Source organism: Manis javanica, chromosome 3, assembly GCF_040802235.1.
Source record: "Manis javanica isolate MJ-LG chromosome 3, MJ_LKY, whole genome shotgun sequence".
Classification (NCBI taxonomy): Eukaryota; Metazoa; Chordata; class Mammalia; order Pholidota; family Manidae; genus Manis; species Manis javanica.
The window spans coordinates 145,706,322-145,719,358 of NC_133158.1; the positions used below are offsets into that span (position 1 = coordinate 145,706,322).

Consider the following 13,037-nt stretch of genomic DNA (forward strand, 5'->3'; position numbering starts at 1 on the left):
GGTAGTCTTAAAGGTTCAAATCAAGTCTTGATTACCCAAGGTCTCCTCAGGTAATATAACAAACCTGAATGTATCCAATCCAGTTTCTAAGGATAGGGTCTTCCCTAGCCCTAAAATCTCTGCTTGTTATTTCTTATTTCTACTTATTACAATAAAACTATTCCATTAATCTATTTTAATCCAACTACTCTATGTAATATATTGATGATATTAGGTAGGATATGGTGTATGCTTTTAAAAAGTAAATATTCCTAACCCTGACTTACAATATTGACAAGAAAGCCTCTACCAGGCTGATGAAGCCACAGAAAACTATAGAAAACAACCATTCTGGAACCAAGATTCAAGATGGCGGTGTAAGAGGTGAGACAGATAACTCCCAAAACCATGTATTTTACAAAAACATAGTTAATATAACTAATCCTAAAAGAGCAAGAGGAAAAAAGGCTGTACCAGACTGCATACACCTGAAGAACAGAGCAGACCTCACAAAACAGGATAATGTACCAAAGCCTTGATCCGGTGGGACCCAAGCCCTTCCCCCACCCCAGCTCACCAGAGGGAGGAAGAGAAATGGAGTGAGGAGGGGGTAGAAGCCTAGGCCTGCTGAACACCCAGCCCTGGAGACCTGCTATGAGGGCACAAACCTACACTGCATGGTGCTCTGGGCTTAGAAACCTAAGACAGTTAGAATACTTGGAGAGACTGAGATTCCAGCCGTTTGTGGAGGACAGGGATCCACACCCAGCTGCTCTGTGACAAAGGAAAGGCAGGGGGTCTGAGACGCTTCCAAGCAGCAAGAGGGCTGCTAAATGGGTAGGGTTTGCATGGAGCTTGCTGCAGAGAAGTGATAGGTGGACAAGGTTTTCGGGGTGTACTCTGCCCAGCAGGTTGGGAACTTTCAGGAGCTTCAGGCACTACATCCACCAGGCTGACAACTCAGCTCCAAGGCCTCCCACTGTTATAGGCATCCTGCCGAGCCTTCCTCCTGACTTGCTGGAACCAGCCTGCAAACCGACAGTCCCTGCCCTGACGCCAGGCCAACCAGAGGGAGGCCCTGCCTAAGGCAGCTAAAGGTGAAAAGCACAGAGGCTTACACCTGTGTGCTGGCTGAATGGTTGTGACAGTGGAAACAGGCACTGCAGCCAGAAAGCAGGAAACAAGTCTTTTCTCCCCCCAGGCAACAGTGCCACTAGCCTGCAAACTCCAGGGGCTTTTTGCCATCAGTTCCCAGGGCAACTGGGATCATCACTCCAGGGGCTAAGCAACTCCAGAGGCTAGAGCTTCTGGGCACTAGAGGGTGAGAGGGTGACACATACAAATATGAAATGTCAAAGGAACCTAGTTCAAGCAAAAATCTCACAAACACCAGAAAAAGAACCAAATGAAAATGAACTCACCAATCTTCCTGACAGACAGTTCAAAATGAAAATAATAAACATGCTCCTGGAGGTACAGAAAAATATTCAAGAACTCAGGGACAAATTTAGGATGGAGATTCAATCATTGAAAAATTCAGTATCTGAAATGAAATATACAATGAAGGGATTTAAAGTCAGATTAGATGTAGTACAAGAGATGGTAAATGGATCAGAAAATAGAGAATAAGAATACAAAGAAGCTAAGGCACAGAGAGAAAAAAAGGATCTCAAAGAATGAAGGAATATTGAGAGAACTGTGTGGCCAATCCAAACGGAACAATATTCACATTATAGGCATACCAGGAGAAGAGAGAGCAAAAGGGTTTATGGAAACTATCTTTGAGGAGGTTAATTGGTGAAAACTTCGCCCATCTGGGGAAGTACATAGTCTTTCAGGCCATGGAGATGCACAGATCTCCCAACACAAGTGACCCAAGGAAGACAACACCAAGACATATAATAATTAAATGGCAAAGATCAAGGATAAGGACACACTTTTAAAAGCAGATAGAGAGAGAAAAAAGATCACATACAAAGGAAAACCCATCAGGTTATCATCAGATTCCTCAACAGAAACCAAACAGACCAGAAGGGAGTGGCATGATATATTTAATGCAATGAAACAGAAGGGTGTCAAACCAAGAATACTCTACCTGGCAAAGTTATCAATGAAATTTGAAGGAGGGAGTAAACAATTTTCAGATAAGCAAAAGCTGAGAGAATTTATGCCCCACAAACAACCTCTACAGTGCATTTTGGACGGACTGCTATAGAAGGAAGTATTCTTAAGGCTAAATAGCTGTCAACAGGGGAAATAAAACCACAGCGAAGTAAAACAATTAATTACTAAGCAGATGCAACATCAACTCAACTACCCTGAAACTCAATCAAGGAACAGACGAAGAGTACAGAATATGATATCTATTAAATAAAGAATGCAGGAGTAAGAAAAAGTAGGGGGAAAAAAAGGAACATTTAGGTTGTGTTCTTAATAGCATAGTAAGTTAAATTAGACTGTTAGATAATAAGGGAATTCCCTTTGAACCTCTGGTAACCACGAATCTAAAGCCTGCAATGAAAATAAGTACATAAATATTGATAATCACCCTAAATGTAAATGGTCTGAATGCACGAATCAAAAGACTTAGAGTCAATGGATGTGAATGGATAAAAACACAAGACCCACCTATATGCTGCCTACAAGAGACTCACTTCAAACCCAAAGACATACACAGACTGAAAGAAAAGGGATGTAAAAAGATATTTCATGCAACTAATAGGGAGAAAAAAGCAGGAGATGCAGTACTTGTATCAAACAAAATAGTCTTCAAAACAAAGAAAGTCACAAGAGACAAAGAAGGGCATTGCATAATGATAAATGGGTAAGTCCAACAAGAGGATATAACTATTATAAATATCTATGCACCCGGGAAGGTGGAGCCAAGATGGCGGCATCAGTAGAGCAGCAGAAATCTCCTCCCAAAACCATATTTACTTGTGAAAATTCAAGAAATACATCTATCCCTAAAAGAAAGACCACAAGATACAGGACAACAGCCAGGCTACATCCACACCAGTGAGAACCCAGCACCCCACAAAGGGGGTAAGATACAAGCTGTGGCCCAGTGGGACCCAAATATCCCTCACCTCAGTTCCTGGCAGGAGGACAGGAGATGGAGCGGGGAGGGAGACGGAGCCAAGGACTGCTAAACACCCAGCCCTAGCCATACGCACTAGAAACACAGACACACAGTGCTTAGGGTGCTGGATACAAGGGAGAAAGGACAGTAAGACCTGTGAATGGGTCCCCACAGCTGGCATACCAGGAAAAAAGAAAAGCGAGTGCTTTTTGAAACTCTTAAAGTGACAGGGACCCCACAGCTGGACAGAAGCATTCCAGGACAATCAACTCAGCAGCTGGGAATCCCAGGGAACTCTGGGCACCCCAACCCCCTAGGCAGCAGTGCAGCTCAGAGGCCCCTCACAGAGATAAACAGCCACCTGCCCATTTCTCCTCTGATGCCACTCCACCATATGGGAGAAGCAGCCTAAGGCAGCAGTGCAGAGCTTCTTTCACAGTGGCAGGGACAGAATTAGAAACCCTGACTGCACACACCTGCCCAGCACAAGCTGCTAGGGGTTGCTCTTCTCCCAGGAGAGGAGGGCCACAACTAGTAAGAAAGGACATCCTCCCAGCTCCTCACAAATCCCTCTATCACCAAGAAAAGGCAGAAGAATTTGATACAGAACAGATTAACTCAGACAGTCTCCTCTGAGAAGTAATCTGGGAAGACAGACCTAACCAATCTCCCTGAAAAAGAGTTCAAAACAAAGGTCATAACCATTTTTTTTGGAGCTACATTTCTTATGGAGCTCCATTTCTCATGGAGCTGCAGAGAAATATGCAAAAGCTAAGGGATGATGTCCAGAAGCAGATTACAGAAAAGAAACAATATCTGGAAGGATTTATAAGCAGAATGGATAAGATGCAAGAGGCCATTGATGGAATAGAACCCAGAGAACAGGAATGCATACAAACTGACACAGAGAGACATAAAAGGATCTCCAGGAATGAATCAATATTAAGAGAACTGTGTGACAAATTCAAACGGAACAATATTCACATTATAGGGGTACCAGAAGAAGAAGAGAGAAAAAAAGGGAGAGAAAGTGTATTTGAAGAAATAATTGGGGTGGAGCCAGGTGGCGGCATGAGTAGAGCAGTGGAAACTCCTCCCAAAACCACGTATATCTATGAAAATATAACAAAGACAACTCTTCCTAAAATAGAGACCAGAGGACCCAGGACAACATCCAGACCACATCCACACCTGCGAGAACCCTGGGCCCCGCAAAGGGGGAGAAGAAGGCCACAAAGCAACAAGAAGGGAAGTTCTTCCAGCCGTCACTCATCCCAGCTCTGCAAACTATTCCTATCACAATGAAAAGACAAAACTACAGACAAACCAAGATCACAGAGACACCAGAAGAGACAGACCTAACCAGTCTTCCTGACAAAGAATTCAAAATAAAAATCATAAACATGCTGACAGAGATGCAGAGAAATACGCAAGAGAAATGGGATGAAGTCCAGAGGGAGACCTCAGATACCAGAAAGGAGATCACAGAAATGAAACAAACTCTGGAAGGATTTATAAGGAGAATGAATAAGATGCAAGAGGCCATTGATGGAATTGAAACCACAGAACAGGAACGTATAGAAGCTGACATAGACAGAGATAAAAGGATCTCCAGGAATGAAACAATATTAAGAGAACTGTGTGACCAATCCAGAAGGAACAATATCCGTATTATAGGGGTACCAGAAGAAGAAGAGAGAGGAAAAGGGATGGAAAGTATCTTGGAAGAATTAATTGCTGAAAACTTCCCCAAACTGGGGGAGGAAATAATCGAACAGACCATGGAAATACACAGAACCCCCAACAGAAAGGATCCAAGGAAGACAACAACAAGACACATAATAATTAAAATGGCAAAGATCAAGGACAAGGAAAGAGTTTTAAAGGCAGCTAGAGAGAAAAAGGTCACCTATAAAGGAAAACCCATCAGGCTAACATCAGACTACTTGACAGAAACCCTACAGGCCAGAAGAGAATGGCATGATATATTTAATGCAATGAAACAGAAGGGCCTTGAGCCAAGGATACTGTACCCAGCATGACTATCATTTAAATATGATGGAGGGATTAAACAATCCCCAGACAAGCAAAAGCTGAGGTAATTTGCTCCCCACAAACCACCTCTACAGGGCATCGTACAGGGACTGCTCTAGATAGGTGTACTCCTAGAAAGAGCACAGAACAAAACACCCAACATATGAAGAATGGAGGAGGAGGAATAAGAAGGGAGAGAAGAAAAGAATCTCCAGACAGTGTATATAACAGCTCAATAAGCGAGCTAAGATAGGCGGTAAGATTCTAAAGAGGCTAACCTTGAACCTTTGGTAACCACGAATTTAAAGCCTACAATGGCAATAAGTACATATCTTTCAATAGTCACCCTAAAGGTAAATGGACTGAATGCACCAACCAAAAGACACAGAGTAATAGAATGGATGAAAAAGCAAGACCCATCTATATGCTACTTCCAAGAAACTCACCTCAAACCCAAAGACAGGTACAGACTAAAAGTCAAGGGGTGGAAAAACATCTTTCAGGCAAACAACAGCGAGAAGAAAGCAGGGGTTGCAGTACTAATATCAGACAAAATAAACTTCAAAACAAAGAAAGTAACAAGAGATAAAAAAGGATACTACATAATGATAAAGGGCTCAGTCCAACAAGAGGACATAACCATTCTAAATAAATATGCACCCAACACAGGAGCACCAGCATATGTAAAACAAATACTAACAGAACTAAAGGGGGAAATAGACTGCAATGCATTCATTTTAGGAGACTTCAAGACACCACTCACCCCAAAGGATAGATCCACCGGGCAGAAAATAAGTAAGGACATGGAAGCACTGAACAAGCTAAGTAGAGCAATAGAGCAGATGGACCTAATAGACATCTATAGAACTCTACATCCAAAAGCAACAGGATATACATTCTTCTCAAGTGCACATGGAACATTCTCCACAATAGACCGCATACTAGCCCAAAAAAAGAGCCACAGCAAAATCAAAAACATTGAAATTCTACCAACCAATTTTTCAGACCACAAAGGTATAAAACTAGAAATAAATCTACTAAGAAAACAAAAAGGCTCACAAACACATGGAGGCTCAACAACATGCTCCTAAATAATCAATGGATCAATGAACAAATTAAAATAGAGATCAAGGAATATATAGAAACAAATGACAACAACAACACAAAGCCCCAACTTCTGTAGGACGCAGCGAAAGTATACAGAGATCCAGGCACACTTGAGGAAGGAAGAACAATCCCAAATGAATAGTCTATCATCACAATTATCGAAATTGGAAAAAGAAGAACAAATGAGGCCTAAAGTCAGCAGAAGGAGGGACATAATAAAGATCAGAGAAGAAATAAACAAAATTGAGAAGAATAAAACAATAGCAAAAATCAACGAAACCAAGAGCTGGTTCTTTGAGAAAATAAACAAAATAGATAAGCCTCTAGCCAAACTTATTAAGAGAAAAAGAGAATCAACAAAAATCAACATAATCAGAAATGAGAATGGAAAAATCACGACAGACTCCACAGAAATACAAAGAATTATTAAAGACTACTATGAAAACCTATATGCCAACAAGCTGGAAAACCTAGAAGAAATGGACAACTTCCTAGAAAAATACAACCTTCCAAGACTGACCAAGGAAGAAACACAAAAGTTAAACAAACCAATTACAAGCAAAGAAATTGAAACAGTAATCAAAAAACTACCCAAGAACAAAGCACCCGGGCCGGACAGATTTACCTTGGAATTTTATCAGACACACAGAGAAGACATAATACCCATTCTCCTTAAAGTTTTCCAAAAAATAGAGGAGGAGGGAATACTCCCAAACTCATTCTATGAAGCCAACATCACCCTAATACCAAAACCAGGCAAAGACCCCACCAAAAAAGAAAGTTACAGACCAATATCCCTGATGAATGTAGATGCACTAATAACCAACAAAATATTAGCAAACTGAATTCAAAAATACATCAAAAGTATCATACACCATGACCAAGTGGGATTCATCCCAGGATGCAAGGATGGTACAACATTCGAAAATCCATCAAAATCATCCACCACATCAATAAAAAGAAAGACAAAAACCACATGATCATCTCCATAGGTGCTGAAAAAGCATTTGACAAAATTCAACATCCATTCATAATAAAAACTCTCAGCAAAATGGGAATAGAGGGCAAGTACCTCAACATAATAAAGGCCATATATCATAAACCCACAGCCAACATTATACTGAACAGCGAGAAGCTGAAAGCTTTTCCTCTGAGATTGGAGACTAGACAGGGATGCCCACTCTCCCCACTGATATTTAACATAGTACTGGAGGTCCTAGCCACAGCAATCAGACAAAACAAAGAAATACAAGGAATCCAGACTGGTAAGAAGTTAAACTGTCACTATTTGCAGATGACATGATATTGTACATAAAAAACCCCCTAAAGACTCCACTCCAAAACTACTAGAACTGATATCGGAATACAGCAAAGTTTCAGGATACAAAATTAACACACAGAAATCTGTAGCTTTCCTATACACTAACAATGAACCAATAGAAAGAGAAATCAGGAAAACAATTCCATTCACAATTGCATCAAAAAGAATAAAATACCTAGGAATAAATCTAACCAAAGAAGTGAATGGCCTATACTCTGAAAACTACAAGTCACTCTTAAGAGAAATTAAAGGGGACAATAACAAATGGAAACTCATCCCATGCTTGTGGATAGGAAGGATCAATATCGTCAAAATGGCCAAAGCAATATATAGATTTGATGCAATCCCTATCAAATTACCAGCAACACTCTTCAATGAACTGAAACAAATAATTCAAAAATTCATATGGAAACACCAAAGACCCGGAATAGCCAAAGCAATCCTGAGAAAGAAGAATAAAGTAGGGGGGATCTCCCTCCCCAACTTCAAGCTCTACTATAAAGTCATAGTAATCAAGACAATTTGGTACTGGCACAAGAACAGAGCCACAGACCAGTGGAAGAGTCTAGAGACTCCAGACATTAACCCAAACATATATGGTCAATTAATATTTGATAAAGGAGCCATGGACATACAATGGCGAAACGACAGTCTCTTCAACAGATGGTGCTGGCAAAACTGGACAGCTACATGTAGGAGAATGAAACTGGACCATTGTCTAACCCCATACACAAAAGTAAATTCGAAATGGATAAAGACCTGAATGTAAGTCATGAAACCATAAAACTCCTAGAAAAAAACATAGGCAAAAATCTCTTGGACATAAACATAAGCAACTTCTTCATGAACACATCTCCCCAGGCAAGGGAAACAAAAGCAAAAATGAACAAGTGGAACTATATCAAGCTGAAAAACTTCTGTGCAACAAAGGACACCATCAATAGAACTAAAAGGTGCCCTATGTTATGGGAGAATATATTCACAAATGACAGATCCGATAAAGGGTTGACATGTAAAATATATAAAGAGCTCACACACCTCAACAAACAAAATTCAAATAATCCAAAAAAAAATGGGCAGAGGTGCTGAAAAGACACTTCTCCAAAGAAGAAATTCAGATGACCAACAGACACATGAAAAGATGCTCCACATTGCTTGTCATCAGAAAAATGGAAATTAAAACCACAATGAGATATCACCCCACACCAGTAAAGATTGCCACCATCCAAAAGACAAATAACAACAAATGTTGGGGAGGTTATGGAGAAAGGGGAAGCCTTCTACACTGCTGCTGGGAATGCAAATTAGTTCAACCACTGTGGAAAGCAGTATGGAGGTTCCTCAAAAAGCTCAAAATAGACATACCATTTGACCCAGGAATTCCACTTCTAGGATGCAGCAGCCCAGTTTGAAAAAGACAGATGCACCCCTATGTTTATTGCAGCACTATTTACAATAGCCAAGAAATGGAAGCAACCTAAGTGTTCATCAGTAGATGAATGGAGAAAGAAGATGTGGTACATATACACAATGGAATACTATTCAGCCATAAGAAGAAAACAAATCCTACCATTTGCAACAACATGGATGGAGCTAGAGGGTATTATGCTCAGTGAAATAAGCCAGGCAGAGAAAGACTAATACCAAATGATTTCACTCATATGTGGAGTATAAGAACAAAGAAAAACTGAAGGAACAAAACAGCAGCAGAATCACAGAACTCAAAAATAGACTAATGGTTACCAAAGGGAAAGGGACTGGGCAGGAGGGGTGGGAAGGGAGGGATAAGGGCAAGGAAAACAGAAGGGGGCCTTACGATTAGCATATATAATGTGCGGGGGTTATAGGGATGGATGTGCAACACAGAGAAGACAAGTAGTGAGACTACAGCATCTTACTACGCTGACGGACAGTGACTGTAATGGGGTTCGTGGTGGGGGACTTGGTGAAGGGGGGAGTCTAGTAACCAAGTTCTTCATGTAATTGTAGATTAATGATAATAAAGTGAATTAAAAAAATCTATGGGACACAGCAAAGGCCGTGTTAATAGGGAAGTATTTTGCAATACAGGCTTACCTCAGGAGAGAAGAACAATCCCAAATGAACAGTCTAAACTCCCAATAACGAAATTGGAAAAAGAAGAACAAATGAGGCCCAAAGTCAGTAGAAGGAGGTACATAACAAATATTAGGGCAGAAATAAATAAATATGAGAAGAATAAGACAAAAGAAAGAATCAATGAAAGCAGGAAGTGGTTCCTTGAGAAAATAAGCAAAGTAGATAAACTCCTGGGGAGACTTATTAAGAAAAAAAGAGTCTACACACATAAACAGAATCAGAAATGAGAAAGGAAAAATCACTACACACACCACAGACATCCAAAGAATTCTTAGAGTATACTATGAAAAATTATATGCTAACAAACTGGATAATCTAGAAGAAAGGGACAACTTCCTAGAAAAATACAACCTTCCAAGGCTGACCCAGGAAGAAACAGAAAATCTGAGTAAACTAATACCAGCAAGGAAATTGAACTATTAGGCAAAAAACTATGTAAGAACAAAACTCCTGGACAAGGTGGTTTCACTGATGAATTTTATCAAACATTTAGCGAAGATCTAATACTCATCTTTCTTAAAGTTTTCCAAAAAGTAGAAGAGGAGGGAATATTCCCAAACTCATTCTACAAGGCCAGCATCACTCTAATATCAAAACGAGGCAAAGACACCACAAATAAAGAAACTTACAGACCTATATCACTGATGAACATAGATGCAAAAATACTTAACAAAATATTAGCAAATGGAATTCAAAAATACATCAAAAAGATCATGCATCATTACCATGTAGGATTTATTCTAGGGATGCAAGGATGGTACAACATTCAAAAATCCATCAACATCATCCACCACTTCAACAAAAAAGGACAAAAACCACATGATCACCTCCATAGATGCTGAAAAAGCATTCGACAAAATTCAATATCCATTCATGATAAAAACTCTCAACAAAATGCGTATAGAGGACAAGTATATCAACATAATAAAGGCCATATATGACAAATCCACAGCCAACATTATACTTAAGAGTGAGAAGCTGAAACTTTTCCCTTAAGATCGGAAAATATACAAGGATGCCCACTCCCCTCACTTTTATTCAACACTGTTCTGGAGGTCCTAGTCACAGCAATCAGAGAGCACAAAGAAATAAAACTCATCTTGATTGGCAAGGAAGAACTTAAATTGTCCCTGTTTGTAGATGACATGATACTGTACATAAAAAACCCTAAAGAATTCACTCCAAAACTACTAGATCTAATATCTGAATTCAGCAAAGTTGCAGGATACAAAATTAATACACAGAAATTGGTTGCATCCCTATACTCTAATGATGAACTAGCAGAAAGAGATACCAGGAAAACAATTCCATTCACAATAGCATCAAAAGGAATAAAATACCTAGGAATAAATCTAACCAAGGAAGTGAAAGACCTATACCCTGAAAACTACAAGACACTCATGAGAGAAATTAAAGAAGATACCAATAAATGGAAACACATCCCATGCTCAGGGATAGGAAGAATTAATACTGTCAAAATGGCCATCCTGCCTAAAGCAATCTACAGATTAAATGAAATCTCTATCAAGATACCAACAGCATTCTTCAACAAACTAGAGAAAACAGTTCTAAAATTCATATAGAACCACAAAAGACCCCAAGTAGCCAAAGCAATTCTGAGAAGGAAGAATAAGGCAGGGGGGATTACGGTCCCTGACTTCAAGCTCTACTACAAAGCCACAGTAATCAGGACAATTTGGTACTGGCACAAGAACAGACCACAGGCCAATGGAACAGACTAGAAGAGCCCAGATATAAACCCAACCATATATGGTCAATTAGTATATGATAAAGGAGCCACGGATTTACAGTGGGGAAATGACAGCCTCTTCAACAACTGGTGTTCGCTAAACAGCTACATGCAAGAGAATGAATCTGGATTATTGTTTAACCCCATACAGAAAATTAAACTCAAAATGGATCAAAGACTTGAATGTAAGTCATGAAACTATAAAACTCTCAGAAGAAAACACAGACAAAAATCTCTTAGATATAAACATGAGCAACTTTTTCCTAAACACATCTCCTTGGGCAAGGGACACAACATCAAAAATGAACAAATGGGATTACATCATGCTAAAAAGCTTCTGTACAGTAAAGGACACCATCAACAGAACAAAAAGGCATCCTACAGTATGGGAGAATATATTTGTAAATGACATATCTGACAGAGGGTTAACATACAAAATATATAAAGAATTCACACACCTCAACACCCAAAAAGCAAATAATCCTATTAAAAAATGGGCAGAGGATATGAAGAGACACTTCTCCAAAGAATAAATTCAGATGGCCAACAGGCCATGAAAATATGCTCCACATCACTAATTATCATGGAAATGCAAATTAAAATCACAGTAAAATATCACCTCACACCAGTTAGGATGGCCAACATAGAAAAGAATAGGAACAACAAGTGCTGGTGAGTATGTGGAGAAAAGAAAATCCTCCTACACTGCTGGTGGGAATGTAAACTACTTCAACCATTGTGGAAAGCAATATGGAGGTTCCTCCAAAAACTAAAGATAGAAATTCCATTTAACCCAGGAATTCCACTTGTAGGAATTTACCCTAAGAATACAGGATTCTAGTTTCAAAAAGACATATGCACCCCTATGTTTACTGCAGCACTATTTACAATAGCCAACAAATGGAAGCAACATAAATGTCCATCAGTAAATGAATGGATAAAGATGATATGATACATACACACAATAGAATATTATTCAGCCATAAGAAGAAAACAAATCCTACCATTTGCAACAACATGGATGGAGCTAGAGGGTATTATGCTCAGTGAAATAAGCCAGGTGGAGAAAGACAAGTACCAAATGATTTCAGTCATCTGTGAAGGATAAGAAACAATGCAAAAACTGAAGGAACTAAACAACAGCAGACTCACAGAACCCAAGAATGGACTAACAGTTGTCAAAGGGAAAGGGACTGGGGAGGATGGGTGGGAAGGGAGGGAGAAAGGGAATAAGGGGCATTATGATTAGCACACATTATGTCAGGGAGGGGACCTGGGGAAGGCACTATAGCACAGAGAAGACAAGTAGTGACTCTATAGCATCTTACTGCGCTGATGGACAATGACTGTAATGGTGTATTTGGTGGGGACTTGATAATGGGGGGAATCTGGTAACCACAATGTTGCTCATGTGATGGTATATTAACAATACCAAAGTAAAAGAAAAGAAAACTGTTATGGTGACCAAAGACAGAAACTTAAGACATGCTAGGATTTAAAAAACCTGAAGAAGCAGATCAGGAGTCCACAATGAGGCTGGGAAGAAAGGCTGTGAGAGAGGAGGGTAATTCAGACTAGACTTCTGTTGTAGAAGCCAATGGGAATATATCTCAAAAATGATCAGCAACAGGTCAGATGCCACAGAG

The 13,037-nt window shown here is 39.7% G+C and overlaps 1 protein-coding gene across 1 annotated transcript in view; it reads right to left on the reverse strand.

The window, feature by feature from the left end:
• RSRC1 (arginine and serine rich coiled-coil 1) overlaps positions 1–13,037 on the reverse strand; it is a 441,266-nt gene that overhangs the window by 313,587 nt on the left and 114,642 nt on the right. The window lies entirely within an intron of this gene.